Here is a 25,320-nt window from a genome sequence, read left to right as displayed (position 1 = left end):
AAGCAAGTGATGACAGGTGGGTGACCAGCAAAATTGACTGGTATCTCTTGATAATAGGAGAATATATGGTAAGACTCCAACATGTTGGGTGGGCCCCCTGTAATGGAATTTTTAAGAGGTCCAAAAGAGTCACATCAGAGAAGCACCCATGGATGGGCTCCTCCATTTTTGTAGGGAACTGCCCAATTAAAGTGATCACAAATTGATTTGAATATTTTCTATACTTTGCTTTATTAACTAGAGAAAATTCTATTTAAGCCAACGATAAACTTTATGGAAATGGATTTGCAATTTTCTATTACTTTTAAAAACTTTATTTTCCATGTTAGAGATGTCAAATTGATTTCAATCTATTTTTCCTGTAATTTTGAGAAGAAAATACTTCAATGGGGGAAAAATAATAGTAAAACAACAGCTTAATACTCTACCTCCCACTCAAACAAAGAAAAAGCCAAAGCAATATAAGCAGCAGGAAGAGATTTCCTATTGGGATTTCCAGCTGGGTATAATTGAGTTCACTAGGGACTTTGGTCCTTTATAACCCTAAGAAATTAGGATGATGGGGTGACATTTAAATGGAATTGGGTTGGAAGTCAGGCTGAAGAATTAGACATCTGTCCAGTAGGACAAAGCAGAAACCTCCCTAGGATGATTTCAGGAAATCAAACCTCCTAAAAGATGTCTTTAAAGGGTAAATGGCTGAAAAAACTATCAGGTGACAGTGAGAAACAACAAAATTGCAACAGTTTAAGAGAAAGGCAAGACAGTGCCTTTCTTTGGGGGGGAGGGGTTGTTTTGTTTTTCTTTGCTGTAGAATAAATTTAATTGTCTTTACCAGCTCTTTCCTCAAAACGACCTTGCTTTTGTCACTCTAATAAATAGTAAAATAAATAGTATTTTAGTTAGAGTTTAAGAACCAGGAGTTTTGAAAACTAGAAAAGGATTCATTGATTTAGAGCTAAAAGGGACCTTAGAGATAATTTAGTTCAAACCCCTCATTTCATGGATGAGAAGATAGGCTCAGAGAAGGGCAGGTGACATCCAAAGTTACCTAAGTGGTAGTGGCAGAAGGAGAATTTGAATCTAGACGCTCTGTCTCCAAATCCACAGATCTCTGTTTGCCTCAGTTTCCTCCTCTATAAAATAAGCTGGAGAAGGAAATGGCAAACTACTCCATTATCTTTGACAAGAAAACCCCAAAAGGGATAGTAATGGGTGAAATTCATTATTTTTTATTTTTAAAAGGCAAACTTTTACACCTTCACATTTTTGCATGCAATCCTTTTTTGTAATATACTTTGTTTATAGAAATATTTATTTTGGGGGCATTTATTAAGGTCAGACACAAATAAAAATGACTTCACAACAACAAAATAGAGGCAAAAGATAGGACAGCCCCAGAGTGCTGTACTTATACCCATAAGATGTCAAGAGAAAAAGGGCATTTATAGTGATTTAATGAGAGTGTTGTCAAGAATCTCACAGAATATGCAGACGTGAATAGGTTACAATCTACATAATTGCAGATAATTTTTAAATCCATTAAGAGCATAGATCCAGTTGGAGCATTAAATTAAAATATATATCATTCAATCATGTACTGGGAAAAGAAATGGGCAATTTTTCTTTTAAAAAAATCTCATTTTATATTAACATGTCAATTTGTGTTTTTCAAAGCATTTTATCCATATCGTGCTATTTCATCCCCATTTTAGCCCCAGTTTTAGATGAAGAAATTAAAGATCAGGTGAGTTAAGTGATTTGGGGTCACAGGACTACTAACTGAAGAAGTTAGAAATAAAACGCACAACTTTCAACTCATCTGTGCTGTGGTCTGACATTTTGGAAATCTTCTCACTGCTTATTCTGAGGACACTTCTCTTGCTATTTGTGTAGAGAAGGAGAACAATGAAAAACCTCTTATTTCCATCCAAAAATAACTCTAGGGTAGCTATTGTGAAGGTGTGAAAGGGTTTATAGCAGTACTTTCTATTGTAGTAAAGAATTGGCAGCCAAGTAGATCCTCACAAAGTTAAGTAAACATGCATTTATTAAGTACTTACTATATGCCAAGCCCTGTGCTAGGTGCTAAGAATACAGCTAAAAGTAAAACAAAAAAACAAAAAATAAAACAAAACCAATCCCGTCTTTAAGAGGTTTGAATTCTAGTAGGGGACAACAAAGTATGAAAGGAGGCTGAAAAGAGGAGGGTGAGATAGAGAAACAAGTTCTAAGACACACAAGCAGAGAAGAATGAAGAAATAAGTATGGTTGAGCTGAGTATTTTTTTTAATGGAAAGTCCTGGTGGAATTGACCAATCAGAGGAAGGGAACAGCAGGAATTAGTTATTTTCTGTGTTGAGAAGGCTCATGGATCATGTTGGAAAAAAAGTTTGCATAGTCAGAAGCAGAGTTCATCTTTTTTGGTTCATGAGCCAAAACATGCCCCCCACCCTCCAAACTATATGTGTACTTTGAGTCTCAGTCCTAGGCCCTTTCCTCTGGTTCCTCTACATTCTCACTGACCCTATCTGCTCATTTATTAGTTTAGTTGTCATCCCATAGCTACATATCCATCCCTAGCTTTTCCAGTTTCACATCAACTGTTATTCCTTTCAAGCTGGATTTCACATAGATACATTCAAAACAATGTGTCCAAACAAAAGTTCATTATCTTGACTCCAAACCCATTCCTCTTCTGAATTGTGCTGTTCCTACTGAGGTCACAAACATACTCCGAGTTATTCAGGTTGAATTCATATATATCCACTTTATTGGCAAATGTACTTTCTACCTCTATGACATCTCTCATATATTTCTTTTTTCCTTCTACTGTAGTTTAAGCTCTCATTATTTATCACTTGATCCCAGGCATCTCTAAGGTACCATATGGGCAGTTCATTCCAGGAAAGTAAGTGCATTTAAACCAGTGCAGTTATAGGGAAATGCAGACCCAAGGAAAGGGCAGGATCCACAGAGAGCAGAAGACTGGGGTTGATGAAGTGGTAGAGACTGCATAGAAAGGGGGAGAGTAAGAGTGGTGAATGTAAAAGCAAGTACCCTGACATACACAGGATGACTTGCTATCACAGGTTCTTAGAGCTGCTTTTCTAAAAGGAAAGGCAACTTTTGAGGGGTCAATAATCACTTTATTCAAGCACATGTATCATTCATATAGTTCAGGGAAGAAGTCAGCACTTGAACTTCAGAGAAAATACAGAGATAGATCCAACTGTCTGACCATGACATACATACATAGTTATCAGAGAGGGAAGCACCAACATCTGGGTTTTCAAAGCCAGGGAGCTGTTTAGTAGCTTCCTAGAGTCTCATCTGGCACACAAACCTTCTCCCAAAAACTAAGCCCCGAAGTAAAACTGCTCCTTTTATAAGTCTTTATACACTTTTTAGAGCCAGAGAGCATCACAACCCTTAAGAACCAGTGTCTCCTTAACAAAATGTGTGGGCCTTCTTACAAATCTCCCCAGACCCATTAATGGGTGGGGAAGATCTTCTTTAATCACGTTAAAATAATTAACAATACAAATGCATATCCTGTTTCTGGTTAAAGAAACTCTGGTTTCTGTACTTTACTCCTAGTAAAAACTCTTGGTTGATAAAGGCAAGATTCAATCGGAGGCACTCGATTATACTAAAACAAAAGCACCAAAACATTCTCCTTTGCTCACGATCACAGTAAGGCAGTGGTTCCACTCCTTGGGTAGCTGGAGGATCATCCCTAGGAAGAACCACAAGCAGCTATGTGGTACAGTAGATAAAGAGCTAGGTCTGGAGTCAAGAAGACCTGAATTTAACTTTCAAGTCAAATATTTATTATGAACTTTGGCAAGATACTTAACCTCTTTCAGCCTTAGTTTCCTTATATGTAAAATGAGGGGCTTGTACTTGATGGCTTCTAAGATAGCTTCTAGCACTAAATTCTATAATAATTTCCCATCCTCCTCCTTGGCAACCAGGGGAAAGCTCCATTTGTCAAGTGTTAATTATGACCTTGAAGGAAAGAAAATGCACCATTTTTTTATTTGGAGGATTCCCCCTCCATAGTACCTAGGACAATAGAAGACATGTATAGATTTTCAAATATTGTGCTAAAATCTTCCAGGTATTAAGTTTATCTTTAATTCCATTTTGAACTATATTAAATTAGAAAATAATTCCCAGTGTGAAGGAGGTAATAAAAACAAATATTCCAATTAATAAGGAAGGCATTTGACCCTGAACGTGTAGCTAGCAAAAAGAGCAATTCATACTAATTTCAATAATCTCTTGATTCAATTGAATCTAAAATATAGGAATAAACTATATTCATCTGGTTTACCTTTTTTTAACCTGTTTTTAATCCATATACTCCAGAATAATCTGAAACATACTGGAACAATTTAGCATTATAAATGTTCAATTTTACAACAATTTAACAAGAAATTAAGTAGATACATAAAATGAAGTGTAGATTTTTCCTCAGATGTGTAATAACATTTTAATCAAGCCAGTAGAATATTTTTAATATGAAGTTGAAGTATATCATTAGCAGTCTTATAGAAAGATGTATTTCTCAAACAATGGAAATTATTCTTAAAGATATTTAATATGTGGAACTATATACCAAGAATATGCATACATGCATATATATGTGCATACACACACACACACACATATATATATACATTTATACATATAAAAAGAGAAAAAGACCAAAAGAGAGAAGAGAGAGAGAGGAAAAAAAGAGGTAAGGAAAGTTTTCTAGTCTTACTTAGAGGTTTTGAATGAATAAAACATATTTTAAAAATTACATTTCCAATGGTTTTATTTTTAAAAGGAACTTGGACCACACACTTAAATGCACAGTGCCAGTTGTTCATCCCAAAGTATAAGACTGATTTGTATTACAGTGAAACTGCAATTAACAAAAATACTTAGGGAATAAATGAGACTTCCTGACTGCTTTCTAACTAACTGTGCTGACCCAAAAACTGTTGACTAGAAACTTTATTTATCTCAAACTTTGTAGTTAAAAATCTGCCATAAGTTAGTCTACTTTCCTGCCTCCATACCTAGAAGATACTAAAGATAACAAGTCCTCAAAGAAATAGCTCATCTGACAACAACTCAAGGCAATCATGAGAGATATTGATATAGACTGCACAGCTATTGCTGAATGTGTACAGAACCCAGAGCATGCCCTCAGAGCGCTGCTGACATTTTAAAAATAAAACTCTGATACCACCTTTTTTGTAACTGATCCACTTTCCTCTGTAAGAAGAATACAGGGGCCAGGTTTGGGGGAAGTACAATTAGTCCAGAGTTCAAGGTCATTTGATTGGTTCTCTTTATAACATCTAAGGTATTAATTTATAGTTTCCTGAATGACTTGGAGTGAAATGTCAAGGATAGAAATGCAAACGTAATTTAGATCCTTAAAATCTTTTATGATCAACAATAACCTATTCATATAATTGTACCAAATATCTATGTGCATCCCACAGTCTTAAAGAGTTCAGAAACTGCAAATTGATATCCTCTGAGGCAAGAGCTAGTATCTGAATAGCCTATATTAGCTCTGGGGCATCTTCATCTCTACTGGGAGTGACTTGTCATTTGGCTGCATGTGCCCCTCTGAGTTCTAAGGGTTATCCCTGAGAAGTCGAGAGATCCACTAATTTAAATGTATCAAACCCTCAAGATTATTAGTCGAGAATAGTTATAGTCAACTAGTCTTAAAAACCTTTACCATACTAGGATAGTATATCAAGAACAATTGGTACAAAAGACTCTTCCCAAAAGTCTATGGCATACTGAGTCCAAGGGAAAGTGGGCTCAAGCTAGAGAGCACATGCAGGAAAGGAGTAACTCAGATCTTCTAGTGGCTAAAAGTCCTTTCTTTCTATTTGTGAGATGCTGAGGGAGTCTCTTTTGTTTTGTTTTGTTGTAACAACTAGTATGAAAAAGATAATCCAGTACCATGTAAAAACCTTAGAGTTGGAGTCCAAGGTTTCGGGTTTTATTCCCAGCTTTACCATTTTATTCCCCATGTGGCCTTAACTTTTCACATCCTCAGTTTCATCATCTATATAATGAGGGGGTGGAACTACACGACCTCTAAAGCCTCTTCCATTTTTAAATCTCTGAGACTATGAAAAACTTCAATTACCTTACTTAATTCACCAAGCCAAATGAATCATAGATTTCAAAGCTAGAAAGGACTTTTGAGGTCATCTGGTCCAACATTTTCCTTTTACAGAGGAAGAAGCTGTAGTTAGTCTGGTGGTCCAACCCTCTCATTTTACAGATGAGGAAAATGAGGCCCAAAAAGGTTAGATAATTTGCCCAAGGTCAGAAAGTACAAAGAGGCAGAACCAGAAACTATGATTCTAAAGCTTTCTTTCTACTTGTCTTATCAAAAGGCAGGCAGAAAATTCTCTCAAAGAACATTTTCCCAAAGATAAATAAAAATGAAATTTGCAAAGTGATTTTGTTCCTAAGACAGCTATTTCAATAACTGTTTTCCTATTTCTAGCATTGGGTTATTTGCTGTATAAAACTGAGTCTGGCTTCCTGTGAGGTCAGGCACAATTTGGCACCAGTTACAAGGTAAAAACAGAATATTTTTACAAAGTATTATTATATATCCTTATTAGGGTGGGTTCGTTCATTCATTTATTCCATATTTGTGAAGTGCCTACCATGTGCAAAGCACAAAGCTACTTGAGAGTTTGATTATTGTTAGGTAGAAGATGTGTAGTCTCTACTTAAAGAAAGGACCACTGCTTGCAATTTGTGAGCATAGCTTTCAAAGATGGTCCCAATGACATAATGAAGGATAAGAGTAAACTTCTTATAAGGAACATATGTGATCAGTCAGTCAAGAAGTAGGCACTGTGCTTGGTGCTGAGGATTTAAAATTTAAAATTAAATATTCTCTGCCCTCAAGGAGTTTACATTCTGTTTAGGGAGACATGTACACATTTACAGGGGCAGCAGGATGGAATAGAGACACAGACTTGGTATCAGGAAGACCGAAGTTTAAATCCAGCTTTGGACCCTTAGCAGCTGTGTGACTCTTACCAAGTCACTTAGCTCTCTCGACCTGTTACTGAATTTGTACAATGGGGATAATAATAGCACCTCCCTCACAGGACTGTTGTGAGAATCAACTGAGATAATTTATACAAAATTGTCTGCAATCATTAAAGTTGTCTGTGAATCTTAGGTATCATCATTATATATGAAATAAATAAAAATAATAGGGAGAGTGAAAGTATGTGAATCAGTCATATATCAAGGACAAAGCGGAAGAAATAGGTGGTGCGGTGAGCCTAGAGTTGGAAAGACCTGAATTCAAATCTGACCTCAGATTTGTGTGATCCTGGGCAAGTCACTTATCCTCTGTTGGTCTCAGCGTCTACATCTGAAAAGTTGAGTTAATAATAGCACTTGTTATAGTTGTTGTGAAGCTCAAATGATATGAATATAATAAAGTGTTTGACACGGTGCTGGGAATATAGTGCATACTATATAAATGTTAACTATTTTTATTATTATTATTAACCATGTATATGGCCCCAGATGTTAAGAGGAAATAAGGCACGGGCACTTTTAAGGAAAAATAACGTCGTCATATTTAGTATCCGAGATAGGCCATGAAAAATTCATAGGATTTTTTTCAAAATGTAGTTCAATTCTTTTTTTATTTTTTTATATGAGGAAACTGGGTCCAGAGAAGTTGTGACTTGCCCAAAGTTACATAGTCCCTTCCTTCGTTCCTTCCTTCCTTCCTTTCTCTCCTTCTCTCTCTTCCTTCCCAAGCTCCACTGAATAGCTGTTCTCTGATGCTCCTGGCTTACAGTGATTATCCACAGTAACTGTTTCTCTTTCCTCCCAGCTTGATTTATTTTTTTTCTTTTGCTTATTAAAGGGGCCATTCCCTGACTACTTCTTAAAGAGCCCTGTTCACTGAATGGGTGCTACCTCCCTCTAAGTGAGCACCTGAAAAGACCTTAACTTAAAAAGGCCAAGGTCTCCCATTGCATCCTGGACAATCTCAAGTCATCCTGATGAATATCTGGTCACTGGATTCAGATGGCTCTGGAGGAGAAGTGAGGCTGGTGACCTGCACAGCCCTCCCTCACTCAAAACTAAGTCAAGTGCAAGTCACGTCATCATTTCTATGATTGCACAGTCTTCTTAGAAAACAAAGGATGAACACAACAACCTTATTAACAATTCAAATGTTCCATTGGTGCTTCTAGAGCTATTTCAAGAAAGTAAAGTTTTTATTTTCTTATTTTAGGTAGAATCTTTAGGCAGAATTTATGGAAAACCATGGACGAGACACATCAGGTAAGAGGGCTGAGAGGGTTCATAAGGAGAGGTGGGAGAACTTTCAGTAATAAGGTGGCCAATCTCCCCAAGTACTACCCAGTGCTTCACATTGCTCTGCACCCAACAGAGTCAATTAGTCATGTTCAATGAATTGAATTTCTGATTATACATTAAAAATGATCATTGATCACCATTAAATATATTAAGTTGAAAAATGTACATTGAGTAACTACTACATTCATTTTTAAGAGCATTCCCTGAAAGGGCACATAAGCATCTAAATCCATTAAGAGGCTTTCTTTGTTGTGTCATCTCAGTTGTGTTCATCTCTTCATGATCCCATTTAGAGTTTTCTTGGCAAAGATATTGGAATGGGTTGCCATTTCTTTCTTCAGCTCATTTTACAGATGAGGAAACTGAGGCAGAGTTAAATGACTTGCCCAGGGTCACACAACTAATAAAGTGACTGAGGCCAGATTTGATCTCATGAAGTCTTCCTGACTCCAAGTCCAGCACTCTATCCACCGAGTCACCGAGCTGCCTATGAAGGGGATGGAAATGTGCTTTATCAAAATGAGCAATAATTTGTGCATGCATGAATCAGCCTGTCTGATAAAGAAGAGATGAAACATGTTGATTATGACTTAAATATTTTACTTGATTTTCTAGCAGATGCAACTTTATAACAACAAGGGGATATTCTTGATTGACAGGAGGTAGCCAAGAAGGATGACGAGGGAAAGCCTGGCTATGATTTGCTTAGGATTAAGAGCATGGGGTTAAGGTTCAGGGAGAAAATAAAAGGGAGTATAGCTATTTAACTTTGAATTAATATACAGTTTCCCCAAAGGCTATGAATTAATGTCTGCTTTGTGATGGCTTTCTGGAGGGATAATGATCAGAGGGCTTCTCTAAGTCTAATTTCATGCAATTTTTCCTGTCCATGTTGCCATTAAAAATGGAGAATTTGTTAACATGCTATGATTTAATAAACACCAAAAACCCAAACTATTACTCTCCAAGGTCTGCCAGATTGCCTGAAATTTCCACCTTTAGCCTCTCCCTTGAGTTAAAGGCATTTAATTTAATATAGTTAAAATGCAGAGGTTATCTAAGAATAACTCATTAAATTCACCTCTTTGGGCCTCAGTTTACCCATTTATTAAAAGGGAACAGGACTAGATGATCCCATAATTGTCTCCAATTCTATGAGTCAAAGCAAGCATGGACTTAGAGCTATAAGGAAATGAACCCGTTTACCTTACAGATAAGGAAACTGAGAAACATAGGTCTCATAGAAGCATGGGAGCATCTATACATCTAGAAAGGAAGGAATCACAGAGGTCATCTAGTTCAAACCCCTCATTTTACAGAATGAGGAAACTGAGGCCCGGGGAAATATGTAGACAAGTCCTCTCCCATCCCCTCTATATTTTGGTAAGCATGCTTTTTTGTTATAAGCAGGACAGCCTTTTATTAGATCCTTGTCAGTAGTTTATTTAAAGATTTGCAAACCTGGGCAGCTAGGAATGAAAAAGTATCGGGCCTGCAGTCAGGAAGATTCATCTTCCTGAGTTCAAATCAAGTCTCAGACACTTACTTACTGTGTGACTCTGGGCACGTCATTTAACCCTGTTTGCTTCAGTTTTCTCATTGTAAAATGAGTTGGAGAAGTAAATGGCAAACCACTCCAATATCTTTACCAAGAAAATAACAAATGGGGGTCACAGAGTCAGACGTGATGTTTAATGGTATCTTAAACTGTAAATAAGTATAAAGAATATTTTGAATATTATATCAAATAACCCTGAGAGTTCACAATGCATTTTTGTTTTTGTTAGGTCTGTGGAACCAAAAATGTTGAGAACATTGATCTAGGCTAAATGATAATACTTATAGATGTTAAATTGAAAGAAAATTTATTAAAAGAGAACCCAGGGATCTTGAGAGGAACAGATTGGAGAATTAGTAGGGAAAATTTGATCAAAGCTAAATTCAAGTGCTGTTATTAAGAGAGAAAAAAGAGCTAAGCAGAACAGCTCTGTCTAAAAAGGGGACCAGGATTGAGGGACTCAACCATACTACTGACTCCTTAGTCAGAGAACTGTTTTGTCTGAGCAACAACTCAGAGCCATGGCTAGGATCACAGATTTAGAGAGAGAAGGCCCTTAAGTCCCACCACTCATCAGTTTTAGAGATCAGGACACAAACCCAGAGAGAATAAGGATCTAGGTCACACAGACAGGAACCAGCAGAGACAGGAATGGAAGCCACTTCTTCTGACTCCCAGTTCAGCTTCCTTGACATTGCTGACCACACTGCCTCCAATACTGAAAGAAAGGAGTTTTGTACCACAGTGAGCGTGTCTGGGTAGAGACCCTGTCTGCTTGGGGACAGTATGAGTGCTTCTTTCCCAAGACCAATCACCCCTTGTAGGTAAGTAGATAGATGATCCTGTAGATAGAAGGTTGGACTTGTAGTCAAGAAGACATCAAAGTATCTAGGTATGGAACTCCAGACAAGTTACTTAATCTCTTTCAACCTCATTTTTATCATATGAAATATTAAAAGGTGGCATTCTATAGCTTCTTATGGCCCTCCATCTCTAAAACTATGCTATCATAATACTATATATAGATATAAATCTATGATATCATAATACTATCTATATAATACTATACTGGTGCTCAACCATGTGGTACAAACACTGTCCAGAAAAACTACCAGGCTCCCCTTACATTAGCATCCCATGAGGAACTCTCCATACTTGCTAAAAACCCAGTATGACTGCACCAAGGTTGCACCATCATTTGTGCTAACATTCACCACCTTCTACAAATTTTTACCCTAGGTAAAAATATTCCTGTTAATAGCCTCTTGGAATTTGGGAGGGAATAGATATTTCAAAAAGAGTCTGGGGAGGAAAGCACATATAAAGGTAAGGTTTATTTCTGATGACTTTAAAGAGGTATCCAAACTTAGGGATCATCACTAATTAAGCTCTAAACTAGACAATTCTAAACTCTGTTTCTGCTCCCGTAATAACAGTCTCACTAACATTTTAGTAACCCTTTAAATCCATACACTTGTAGGAGTACAAGAATTGAGCTAAACTGTGCGAAATGAGAAACTAAAAAGCTCTACCTCCAGAGTCACAGTACTACAAAGAAAAACCAAGCTCTTGTGTTGGAAAAGAAAATGTAGATATTCTTTCATTTCATCATAAGGGATGCCTTACTTAAACTTCATACTCTTTACAATTTTGCCAGGGATAGCCATGTTGATGGTCAACACGTGGAAAATAATATATGCTTTCTATAAGAAAATGTTGGAGGATTCTTAGTGAAGAATTCATCATTCTTATTACCCATTAAGTGATCCACCTCTTCAAGTGGGGGTGGGAAAGGGTGCAAGGGAAAAAAACAAGCAAACATTGAACTTAAAGTCAAAGGAAATGGACATCAATTTCTTGCACAAGTTATGACTCTTCTCTGGGACACAGTTTCATTTGTAAATAAGAAAGTGGGACTTAGATGCTCCTTAAGGTCTTTTTCAGTTCTAAATCTATACTCCTATAATTAGTATAGTTATAAAAGCATTTTATCAATTCAGTAATTTAGCAAACATTTATAAAGTGCCTACTATGTGAAACGTGATGAAGAAATCAATGCAAAAAGAAACTATTCCTGTGGACCTTACGTTTGACCAGAGGGAACTTACTGTACACTTCTGTCCCTTCTCACCAACCTACCTCTCTCTGAAATATATTCTGTTTTAAGAAACTGAGAACTCTTTTTTATTTCCCAGTGTAAAATGAGCTGTTGCTCCTGCCATGTTTCCATGTAAAGTTTCAGGAAAGTGGAATGACTTTTTGAAGCTAGTTACATACTAGTATGATCACATCTGGGACACATTTAAGGCATGCTTTTTTCTTTTTTTGATTTGAGAGCTATGTAGACAGGTTTTCTTTTTGGTTTGCAAGATTCTTTATAGTCCTAGTGGCTTCCTGAGAGACTATGCTTTGGCCTAACCCAACAATATCCAGAAGTATGAAAGTAAGAAACTAGCATCAGGCTCAAAGCATGACATTAATTGCACAATCTCCTGATGGGACCCAGAATGAATGAAAGGGCCGGCTGCCTCTTCCCATTTCCAAGTTACTAAACCTTGCCTGATCCACAGTAAAAATTGCTTCTCTCCTAATACACATCTGTCAAACAATGCTCTGAGGAGTGTTTAAAGCCACTCAAAATGAACAGTGATGAGGATCACAGGACAATAGCTGTCTCATGGGTAAGCCTAACTGTAGGACCAATGATGCCACATGGCAGCTGAACCTGGAGGCCATGTGGAAAGCATGGACCAGAAGGCTCTATGCTCTGCTCCTGCTGGCTTTTGCTGAGTGTAGTCAAGTGAGGAAAACTGTAGCAGAGGCCTGAGGCTGCTAAATTATCCATCTATTGGCATGCAGTATGGCTTTGGGGAGGATAGAGGAAAGGTGGGAGGGAGGGAAAGGAGAAAAGAAGAGAGAGAAAGAGAAGGTGGGAAGATACAGAGACAAGAGCAGGGAAAATAGGGAGAGGGAGGAGATAGAGAAGAAAGGGAAAAGGAGCAAGGGAGAATAAGAGACAGTGAGAACAATGATTCCCATCTGTGGTCTCAATGCATGTGGTCCACCCATTTTCTACATTATCTGTATGACTGCCTTGGAAGTCACCCTGGATCTGGATCACTAGGAATTCCATTATCAAGTCAAGAATTTCCTTTGTGTTTCCCAGCTCACACTTTCTTATGCAGAGGATAGGTGGTCTTTCCCCTCATCCCCAACCCTTTTTAGAAGTCCCAGTCCCTTGCCATCAGCATTTAGAATGATAATGTAATTGATGCACCCCTATGTTATACAGAAATCATTTTCCCAGCTTTGTTTCCAGAGGACAAAAGGGGGAACTGTCATTTATTTCAGAGCATCTTCTACAGAACTCAAACAGGACTATTCAGCAAGTCAAGTGCAAAATTCAGGCGTCTATGTCAAGGGAGAATGTGACAGCATAGAAAGATGTTATATCCACACCAATTAATAATTCACTTTCCCTGCTTTCCATTGAAATATTTATACAGATACATAATGCATAGTAATTAGCTTAATGGGATTTAGAAAGAGAACTGTAAAACAAGCAAGATTTTGACCAGCAGAAAGAAGTTATTAAAATAATGTGGCTTATTAAAAATTATTGCATCCAAGGAGGTTAAACAGCTCACCAGTGCAAACTCCTCCCTGGGTTTCCTAAGGACGTGTTGCCTCTCCTTAGAATCAGCCTTTACTTTTGGCAAAGTGGATAGCTATTTATTGATGGGATTTTAATGCTGGGGACGTTCTCCTGGTCCTCTCAAATGACCTTCCTCACTCATTTGCTGGTCCATGAAATTTCATTTAAAAAGACCTGAAGCTTCTCTCTGAATTAGGTTTAAACTCCTTAGCCAGGCAGTGAAATATTTTTTTAGCCCAATCTGATCCTGATGTGTATTTTCCATCCCTACCTCATACCACCCTTGTTCATACCATTATCATAATAGCTCACATACATAGAGCCCTTTAAGATTTGCATAGTACTTTATACATGCTATCTCATTAAATCTTCACAACAGTTTTATGAAGTAGGTGCTACTATCATTCCCATTTTACAGATGAGGAAACTGAGGAAAACAGAGATTAAGTAACTTTCCCAGGGTTACACAGTCAGTAAGTATCTGAGGTAGAATTTGAATTCAAATCTTGACTTCAACTCTAGCACTCTCTCCACTACACCAAGCAATTATTTGTACTAGTTCAACTAGAATTTTCACTGTTCCTAGAGCTCATCATACTTTTAACCACTTTGCGTAGGTTGTCCTACAACCCTGAAAATGAACTCTCCTTTATCTCTATCTGCTGACATCCTTCCCATTCTTTAAAACCCAGCTCCAATGTGGCTTCTTGGTTAAGTTTTCCTTGGTATCACAAGAAACAATGAGTTCTTCCTTCCTCTGTTCCCTCACAGTACCTTGCTTATATCTATCCTACACAATTATATACTTATATATGTATAGTTTATCTCTTCTAGAAGACTGTAAGACTCCTTAAAGTATTATTCTTATTTGTTTTTATTCCCAAGAACTTAATTAGTACTGAGTCTTTCATATAGGGAGTATGTAAATATCTGTCAAATTACTTAATTCATTTAAAGACAGGACTTGAAGAACATATACCCTTGGGAAAGATAACAGGAAAGTAAAAGAGTACCAAAAAGAAAATGAAGGTGCAAAAGATGAACTATGTTTACTTAAATATAGATGCTTGAAGCAGGGCAGAGTTGGGAAAAACATTAAAGACTGTCTACTGCCATTTGAAAAATCATGAGCTGCCATTGCTCTAGCCTCTTCTCAAATTCTGCCTTCCCAGGAGCATGTGTTTGGAGAAGGATCCTCTTCTAAAACACCAAGTCAGCACTCTTCATTTCTTATCTCTTTAAATTTCACTAGGCTCTTTAGATTGGACAGTAGGTCCCAAAGACTCCATCTAGCCTACTGAGACACCATATGTCATTGAGGGGGAAAAGGGAACAACAATTTTTTCAAACCAATGAATTTTCTCACTGGTCCATTAACATTTGTTTATTCAAAGAAGGGATCTGAAACAAATGATAAGGGATTTTTCCAACTGGAAGAATGATGAAACCTGAAAAATATGTTTATACAGTGAAAAGCACCAATGTTCTAAAATTATAGAAATTCCCAAACAGAGCTGGGACCTTGAACTTTGACAGGTGTCATGAAAGCTATGAAATTTATACAAGAGAAGGAGGCAAACAGAATTCAGCATTATGCAAATTCTTCTGAACTGAATAACATTGGAAACCTTATGGAATATGATAAAGACAGACTTGGAAAAGAGGACTATTTGTCAAAAGTATCCTTAACATCCCATGTATTGTGTAGTTTAGGAAAGCTAAGTGGTTCAGAGGAGCTTCCTGGATTCAGGAAGACTCCTCTTCATGAGTTCAAATCTGGCCTCAGACAATAACTAGCTAGGTGACCCTGGGCAAATCATTTAATCCTGTTTGCCTGTTTCCTCACCTGTAAAAGGAGTTGGAGAAGGTAATAGTAAACTACTCCAGTATCTTTCCAAGGAAAACCCCAAATGAGGTCATAAAGACTTGGATAAAATTGAAAAAATGATTCAACAACAATTGCGTGGCTTGATGATAAACAATGTTTTCAAAATCTATTCACAATCAAAATTGTGAACTCAAAACCAAATTATGTAAAAGAAGGGCTTTTAATAAAAAGATGTATATTAAAAACTTTTGAAGATATAAAAATTTATATGATTTATTGCATAAGTCAATGAGCTTAATTTTTTAATTTGTCCTAGTTAATTCAAAACCACAGCAAATAAAAATGAGTACGGTGTTATGGTTGTTATTATTCATACCATCCTCTTCTCCACCTTCTAGAATGCTGTCCATTCTTCAATGACCAACTCAAATGCCCAAACCACTATGAAATCTTTTCCAATGGCACTAACCCTTACAGGATGAAGTGCTCTCAGTCACCTGTGACCTCATAGAATTTTGATTGTACTTCTCTTATGCACTTACCATGGTCTATTTTGCATTATTTCTCCAACTAGATTATAAGCTCCTTGAAAGACAAGGACCATGTCTTATTAATTTTTACATCCCCTAATACTTGATACCTTAGACATTCAAACCTAAAACTAGAATCAAAAAATATAAGTATTATTTTTATACTGAAATGGATGTATTATCCAGCTTATCCTCTGATAGACATGCCTAAGCAAAGTAGATAGTAATTTAAAAAAAAAAAGCCTCACTCAGAAATAGATGTGGTTGGTCTTCCTGTCACAAGTCTCTCCCCACTCTATCATTTTATAGTATGTTTTGCCATAACAGGGGATACTAGTAAGCACCATCACTCTGGGGTAGGACTTCATCACCTCAAACCTGACTGATTCCAATAGCCTATTTATTGGTCTGCCCATCACAGAATTCTCCCCCCTCCAGTCCATTCTGTACTCAGCTGTTGAAGTGATCATTCTAATGTTCAAGTCAGACCCTGTTACATGCTCCCCACTCCCATACAATAAATTTCAATGACTTTCTACCATCTCTAGGATGAAATAGAAAATCATTTGTTTGACATTCAAAGATTTTCAAAACCTTCCCCTTACCATTCCAGTCTTCTGGTCTCCTTACATCTTACAACCCCATCATCCTCCCCCTACTCCCTTTCCTACAGACACGTACTCTTTAATCTAATGACACCAGTCTGCTTGCTGTTCATTGAACGTAACACTCCATCTCTCTTGACTCCAAATATTTTCACTGGCTATCTCCCATCCCTGAAATATGTTTTCTTCTTTATGTCTACTGACTTCCCTAGCTTTCTTCAAGTTCCAGTCAAAAATCCCACCTTTTACAAGAAGTCTTTCTTGATCCCCCTCAATTCTAGCGTCTTCTCTGTTAATTATCTCCAACTGATCCTGTATATGCATAGTTGCTTACTTGTTGTCTCCCTCATTAGCCTGTAAGAGAAGAGGGACTATCGTTTGCCTTTCTTTGTAAGAGTTTAATAAATATCTCTTGATCGAGTGACACAATTTTCAGTCACAGAACACTTGAATGTATGGTATTTCATTTGAGCCTCAAAACAGCTCTCTGAGGCATGTAGACAATTTCCCTTCTTATTTATCCCCGTGTAGCAGATGAAATGAAGTCTCGGAATGGATAATGAACTCAACCGTGATCATACAACTAGTAAGAAGCAGAGCAGGGTCCAAGACCCAGGGTTCTAACTTGAAATCCAATGCTCTTCCCTTTCCACAAAGCAACAACATGCCATTATGGGAATATTGAGTCAGAAATCCTGGAGTCCCAACTTTTATAATTATTAATAGTATGGACTTCTCTGAGCATCAGTTTTCCTATCTGTAAAATGAGGATAACAGTACTTCAGTTTGTTTCATTCATTCTTTCATTCAACAAGTATTCATTAAGCACCTATGTGCTAGAACCTGGAGATACGAAGACCAAAAAGAAACACTTCCTGATCCCAAGGAACCTACATTCATCTTGGAAGTGGGGGAAGCAAAATTTATACAAAATAATTATTGATCATTTCTACTGAGAACACTAGCAACTTGACACAGCAGAGGAGTTGGGGGAGGGGAGAGGCATAATTAAGAGTTTTATATGAACTAAGAGCTTTACAAATATTTGAGCTGGGCTTTAAAAAGAGTTAGAGATTATGCAAGGCTCAGGGAGAGGAAGCCAGGCAGTCTAGAAATAGAACAACTTTATACGACCTATTTCACTGGTTGGCTCTAAGAAAATATTCTGCAAACTGTAGAGTACTATAAAAATACAAGTTAATATTGTCACTGTATTGTACTGACTCACAGGCACTCTCTCTCTCTACATGTACATATATATATATATGTGTATATATATATATGTATATATACACATACATATTTATATATATATATGTATACACCCATATATGTAGATGGTAGATTAATCTATTGCTCTAATAATAATGATTTAGGATATTGACTGATACCGGCTGGTGATTGACAGTGATTTGGAATATTGTACTTTTTGGTTCTACGCCTAAGATTTCATAATTTTGAAATTAGAGATCAGCTTTAGAAACTCCATTTTATTTATCACTTTCACTATAAGCTCTGGCCCTATCCAGCAATCAGCTTCCCTTCACCCAAACAAGAGAGTTATTTGAGAATGTATGAAATGGAACAAAGTGTTCATCTTATACTATCACAAACATTTCTAGGGAGGTGATTGCAAATGGCCCTTTTCCTGAGACATAGCAATTGTTCTCAGATCAACAGATTCTGATGTTGTAAACAAGTGATTTCCTTCTAACAAAGAGAGAGATCCAAGGTGAAAATGAACTCTAAGAAGAATCAGGTGAGCACCTCTCAATAATGAAAAGCTGATAGGAATGAGTCACCCAAGTGGAATGCCCTTGTATTTTTTTTATGGAATGTAAGCTAGATGGTAAGCATGAAGAAAGTTTGAAAAAAAAAGAAATGGTTTATATTACTTTAGAATCGCATATGCTGTCTATATGTGCGTGAAATAAAAAATGGAAAGAACCTTAAAAATCATCTAATCTCCTATGGTATCCCACACTTAGGGCCTGGGTTATCCTTTTTAATGAGTGACCCATTATTCCTAACCAGCCCGAGTCATGCCTCATTTCACACCTCATTCTTCCATCTTCTTGCCTGCCATTTTGTGTGTACCATGCTTTCTTAACACAACCCCACAGTTTACTTCCTAAACCACAATCAAATGGACATTGTCATTGCTCCTGAAAAAAGATATGTCAATCCAATCTACCCGGCCTAATTCATAATTCCTATGACTTTCCAAACCAAAACATGCCTCCCTAGCCACCACTCTCCTATGTGAGCTGTCTGGAGTTTAAGCTTCTTGAGGAAAGGAGCCATCATCTCCTTTTGCATTTCTTTACCTTATTGCTTAGAACAGTGCTTTTTCATTTATTCTTCCATTTACAGCTGAAGAAATGGAGATTCAAAGTCATCAGGCAACTTATCCAAGCTATTAGGATCCGGTATTGGAACTGGAAGGTCCCCTAGAAGCTACAGAAGAAAGAGAAGTTCCCTGACTCTTAATATAGTATTCTTTGAAATTAAATTCTGTGAATGTGCAGAGTATCCCTTTACTGATGTCTGAATCACTCACAAATTCTCGACTTGGAGAGGTGGAGCCAAGATGGCAGACTTTCTAGAGTGTGGCCCCCAAGCCCAGTCAAATACCTTTAAAAATGTCTTGAAACAAATTCTGGAGCTGCAGAACCCCCAGAATGATGAAGTGAAGCAAATCTCCAGCCCAAATCAGCCTGGAAGCTTAACAGGAAGTGTCTATCACACCACACTGGGAGCAGAGTGCAGTCCAGCATGGGCCACACTAGCAGAGATGGGACCTGAGCAGACCTTGGGGAGACTGAATCTCTCACACCTGTAGTGGTTTCCAGACTTCAGGAACCCCAAACACTGAGGATAAATTAGAAGGTCATTGGGAAAAGTCTGTGGGACCAGTGGAGGAGAGTGGAGTGTTAGGGCCCTAGCCCCATGGCAGCAGAGTGGGGAGGGGGCAAGAGCAACCCGCAGCAGCCACAGTAGCAGCAGGGGCAGCTGCAGTCACTGTTTCTGGAGCTCTAGGCCCACAGATTGTGGGGGGAATCAAGTGACTGACAGTATAACCCCCGCCCCTACTGGAAGCAAAGAACTACCTTGACAAAGAGCTCAAAAGTCAAGTAAATGACTGGGGAAATGAGGAAAAAACAGAAAAAGGATCAGACTGTAGAATCTTACTTTGGTGACAAGGAAGACTAAAACAAGCAAACAGAAGAAAACAAAGTCAAAGCTCCTCTAGTCAAAGCCTCCAAGAAAAATATGAATTGGTCTCAGGCCATGAAAGAGCCCCAAAAGGATTTTGAAATTTACGTAAGAGAAGTAGAGCAAAAATTGGGAAGAGAAATGAGAGTGATGCAAGAAAATCATGAAAAACAAGTCAACTGCTTGCTAAAGAAGACCCAAAAAATGCTGAAGAAAAACAAATTGTTGACTTTGCTGAGGTGATATATATACATATGCATATATAATATATATATAATACACATGCATCTATAAATGCCATATGTAATATGTGCATAATATACACATGTGCTATATTGATACACATATATGCATGCATATCTTATATATTTATGCATCATGTAGGCATGATATATAACCTAAATGTATACATCACATATATCATACATTTAATATACATATGTGATACATATATGTGCAAAAGAAAGCAGATGTCTACTACATTTTCTTTCTGGACAATCACCTTCATCTTAGGCTGAACTAAATGCTCAAATGCTCAGCATGCTAAAACACTCTTGTAAGTGATACCTTTGGACAGGGAGTGATTAAAAAAAACCAATCAGAAGTGGGGAGGAGGCATTCATTAGCTATCTTCTGTGACTCATTTTTTTTTCCTGACTTCTAGAATGGTCACGCTTATCTATGAAGACTCATATCAACCACTAACTCAAAGGTATGACAAAGACCACAAAATAGAAAATCAGAGTGGCAAACGCCTGGTGTAAAGAGAAGGAAAAAAACAACAAATATGAATTATCCTTCATAAAACTACAAAACTTGGAATCAAAATGAAAGGGATTGGCCCAAGGTCCCACAGTGAATTAGTAACAGAACCTGGATAAAATCCCAGGGTTCCTAATTGCCTGTACAATTCCTTGTCTTCTATAGATGCTATGACACCATTGTAATGAGCAAATTCAAAAGATCTAACAAACTTCATTTCATAAAACAGTTCTTGTTCATAAGGTTGTTATCAACTGTATTATTATTCATATAAGTGGGAATGCCTGAAAACTAAGTCATTGTATTAACCTCATCACACACAGAAAATTGCTGGTATTGGGATTTACCTGATTTTTGGAGTCGGAGTTATTATTTAAAGCCCTACCTACCCTGGCCTTTTGTAGAGACCCTGTGACAGGTCAACCTGATAGTAGAAATAGTCAGAAGGCTATGTACACAAATTCCAGTGGATAGTCAGAATCACTGTAGAGAAGAATTGGAGACAGTGTCCTAACATGAGATTTTAGTCAGTGTCATTCCTTCAAATAGTGTGTCTGAAGAATTCAACATAAGCTGAGGAGAGAAGTAAGTTAGCTTCTCCATAAGCCACAGGCTAGAGTTCTCATTGCTTCCGAGACCCCTCAGCAGAACTGTGGAGAATATGCTTGTGCACGGCACTTCACCATGTCTCTTTCTGTGCCCCTAACCAAACTTCTGCTAGTCAATATTCAGTTGCTTCCTCAGACCCATGCTCCCTAGTTTCTCTCTCTATCCCCAAACAAAACACTCATTCTTTCAGCATGATTTAGAATAAAAGGAAACAAGTGTATTCATAATAAAGTATAAATGACTATTTGCTCCCAGTTAAATTTTACAAGGCTCTCTCTAATTGCTGGAATTTCTGGTAATAGAATAAAGTAAATTAAAGCACATCAGTCAATACAGCAAATACATTTTGGGATGGTGTACTTCTCAGAGCACTTTAAATATTAATAGAAATGTGTTTGCTCCACATATGTGTAAGGCTATGCTTACTTGGTACTGCCCCTAGAGAAGTGGATGTGAGTCAAGGTAGATCTAACTCCTAGCTCCAGTACAGGGATACACCATAAGGTGTAATTTAATATTTTATTGTCTCTGCTTTACCCAAAGGTGATGCTAGTTCCCTAAACCAATAGGGCAGATGTATCCAACCTACTAATATGGTCTTCGGTTTCTCAATTTTTTTCATCAGTTGACAAAAAAGAGCTTCATCCTGATCATACATGTTGCCACCAGAATTGTCTCTTAGAGAGGAGACATGATGATGGATTCTGGTTTGCAACTGAACTAGTGGGCCTTGAAGATTCCCTGGTAGGTACCAAGCAATATGGCACTTATGTCACTGGGATTAAGGGCAATTAAGAATCCCCCAATTCATCACACATCCAAGAAGGACCACCGCTTCATGTGACAAAGAATTAGAGCTAGAAAACAGCTTATAGATCATCTAGTACGGGGATGGGGGGAACCTGCAGCCTGAAGACCATGTGGCCCCTTTGATTTGTTCTATGAAGTTTGGATTCAGTCAAAGGGCCATCCTTGAGGACCTACAGGGCCACCTGCGGCCTCAAGGCTGCAAATTCCTCACCCCTGAAGTACACTCTCTTCTGTGAATAAATGAAGAAATTGAATCCCAAAGAAGTTAAGCAACTTGCTGAAGGTAATAGAGTTAGTAAGCAGTAATCAATCAACATTCAGCACCTACTATGTGTTGGGCACTGAAAATAAAAAAAAATTCTCCTTCTTCAAAGGGCTCATAGTCCACTGGAGAGATACATGCACACAACTGAGCAAATCCAAGGTATGTATAAATAAACACAAGATAAATACAAAATAATTTTCAGAGGGCACTAAAAATGGGAGAAAACAGAAAAGGTATCGTGAAGGAGGTGAAACTTAAGGTGAGCCTTAAAGGGAGCTCAGGGATTTCTAAGACACAGAACTGAAGAGAGAGAATAATCTAAATACATGTGGGAAATCTTGAACAAAGGTAAAGAGAATGGAGATTGAATGTTCTATTCAAAGAAAGTAGGAACGTCAGTTTGGCTACAATCAAGAATCCATGAGGGGCAGTAATATATAACCATCCTGGAAATATAGTCTGGAACCAAAAAGTAATGAGCTTTTAATACCAAACAAAGAGGTTTGTAATTATAATGCAGAGCCACTGATGAGCAAAAGGGTAATATCCTCAGGCCTGTGCTTTAGGAATATCACTTTGGCAGGCATTTGGGAATGGCTTAGAGAGGGATGAAACTGGATGTATGAAGAATAATTAGGAGGCTGTTTTAAAAGTCCAGGAGGAAAGTGATAAGAGTCTGAACCAGCAGAACTGGGATTTAACACCTGGCCCTTTAGGTCCATATCTGGCATTTGTCAAATGATTTTTTTCTCTCTGCAATCATCCACATAGTCTTCCTTCTCTCTCCTTTCTTGCCTCTGTATAACTGCATTTAGGACCAAGGTCAGCGAATATATAGAACATTGATACAAATAAGGAGAACTTGAGATATCTTCATTATAATCAATAGCTAGAAGAGAAAAATTTCCAAAACAGTTATGTTATAAACATTACTAACAATTGAGTAATATATCTGATAAAATATTATTTATCTAGAGGCCCTATTTTTCAGAGAAAGCATTAAATTTAAGCTCTATTTGCCATCTCTAAAATATATACCATGACACTGAAGGAGAAAAAAAAAAAAACCTGATAGAGTGAATAAATTAATAGCAAAAGTTGTGACGAACCTTCCTGAAAAATAACCATACATAAGGTGCAAAATAGTTGTTAATATGTGTGTATACATGTATATGTATTAGTGACACAGGAGCTGTGACACTGTAACACTCAAACTTCACTCTTTATGACTTGGAAATTCAAATTGCTAGCTACGTTTGAAAATAAAAATATTGATCCTGACAAAAATAATAATAATTAGCATTATTTAATTCTTACTATGCGGCAGGCACTATGCTAAGCACCTTACAAATGTTATCTCTTTTTATCTTCAAAATGACCCTGAAAGACAGATTGCATTATTAGCCGCATTTTACAAATGAGGAAGCAGACTAACAGAGGGTAAGTGATTTGCCCAGGACTATTAAGTATCTTGGGTCAGATTTGAACTCAGGTCTTCCCTAAATCCAGGCCCAGTGTTCTGTTCACTGCACCACCTAGCTGTCTCTCCCTATTAAGACATAAGCATCCTACAACAGAAGCAAAGGAAGCTTCCTTTGAAAGCTACTCTACCAAACCTCTGAGATTCTAAAAATGTGATACAATAGGATATTATCTAAGAGTAATTTATTCACTTTGTAGGGAAGTCCTAATCTGTGCTGGGATCAGAGAGGATAAGATTATAAACCAAATCTCATTTTTTTTCCCCCGCATTCCCTTGCTTCCACTGACAACAGCAGTGTATTTATTACAGTTGAAGAAGCAAGGTTTGTGAGTTTGCAGCTTCCTAAGTAAGCCTATATGTTCTTCCTATATGTTCTGTTGGCCTCAGAATGATATCACCTGCTATCCTAAAGATATAACATCATCCAAGGATGAACGCTAGAAAAATCTGTGGACTCAGAGAAAGTTAAAGTTGGAGTGACTCTTAGAGTTCTTCAATTCCAGGCTTCATCATTATATACACAAGCAAACCAAGGCAGGTAAATGTGTCTTCATTGCCCCTTGTCTCCCTATCCTTCCCATTTTGGACTTATGATAGGATATACTCTCATTTCCCTATCTCCAAGTCATCAACATTTCCCAAGGCCTTTAGCCAGAAGAGGAAGGCATTCAGAGGCCTAATCATGTCTGCCCTCCCAACACTACTCAGTACCATCCATCATACATTATCATAATCAACCACATTTCTTTGTGAATGTGTATATATATATATATATATATATATATATATATATATATATATATATATATATATATATATATATATATGTACATATACACACACACACATATGGTCCAATGCCACATGGTGGGGCAAACAAAGAAACACAAGGTCTTTATTCACAGGTCTTTCCTTTTCAACAAGGGAATAATTGACAAATAGCAGCTTATTAGTTTTCCTTTCCTGATAGCATTTTTAGCAGAGAGAGAGAAAAACATGAAATTTCCAGAGCCTCTAAGTTGGCATTTCAGGCAGCAGCTAGAGATAGTGAAGACCAGGAGACTGAGGTGAGGCAAGCTTCATATTAAAATCACATCCTTTGTTATCAGGCCTTGCTTCTGAATATTCAAAGTCATTTTAGAAGTCACATCCAAAGGACAATGAATGCTCAGTGTCACAACAGGCATAAAGGCAGCATGAACAAGGCCCTCTACTTTCCATTAATGCAATCCTAGGTGTACAGCTAAGGTATACTCAACTATAACTTACACAAGAAAAAAACAATTTTGAATAAAATGTGGTCTCAGCTATTTGGAGCAACTCTCCTGACATTTTCAATTGAGGACTCCTCTAAAAATTTTGCAAAAGAACCTAGAAAAAAGAAAACTATTACTTCTTTTTGGAATGTCAGCACACAAACGATTGGGTGCCTTGTGATCTTCAGTTGAAGGTTAGGATTTCACATTTCTTGACGAAAAACAAAGTGTTTTCTCCCCCAGCATAACAGATAAGGGCAATATTTTTTTTCTGGCAGAAAAGATGTCTGTAAATGATTTTAATAAAATTAAGTATATCTGGAAGAATAATTAGTCATTTTTCCCTAAC

The 25,320-nt window shown here is 37.4% G+C and overlaps 1 protein-coding gene across 1 annotated transcript in view; it reads right to left on the bottom strand.

Annotated features, from left to right (window-relative positions):
- The window catches only part of FGF14 (fibroblast growth factor 14), an 855,245-nt gene that overhangs the window by 449,456 nt on the left and 380,469 nt on the right, over nucleotides 1-25,320 (bottom strand). The gene's annotated exons all lie outside the window — the stretch shown is intronic.

Source organism: Notamacropus eugenii, chromosome 6, assembly GCF_028372415.1.
Source record: "Notamacropus eugenii isolate mMacEug1 chromosome 6, mMacEug1.pri_v2, whole genome shotgun sequence".
Taxonomy (NCBI): domain Eukaryota; kingdom Metazoa; phylum Chordata; class Mammalia; order Diprotodontia; family Macropodidae; genus Notamacropus; species Notamacropus eugenii.
This window is presented reverse-complemented; position numbering and strand designations above follow the sequence as displayed.